Source organism: Melanostigma gelatinosum (genome assembly GCF_949748355.1).
Source record: "Melanostigma gelatinosum genome assembly, chromosome: 4".
Lineage (NCBI taxonomy): Eukaryota > Metazoa > Chordata > Actinopteri > Perciformes > Zoarcidae > Melanostigma > Melanostigma gelatinosum.
The window spans coordinates 30,003,160-30,003,379 of record NC_136637.1 but is presented as its reverse complement, the minus strand read 5'-3'; positions in this window follow the sequence as shown (position 1 = coordinate 30,003,379).

The following is a 220-nucleotide window of genomic DNA, read 5'->3' as shown; positions in this document are numbered from 1 at the left end:
CCGGCACCGTCTCACGGGTTCCCACATTCACGTCAGGTTTTAATAAACCTGACGTGAGCCCGGGTTTTACTGAGGCCAAGAATCCAAAACACAAGATGAGTGAGAGCGAAAGAGAAGCTGAGAAACTGTTGCTGCTTCAGATGAGCCGTGGTAATCCGCCTCGGTATGCGCTTTATTATGCTTTCCAGGTCCAGAACAACACGGCAGCTATTTTCTTTTT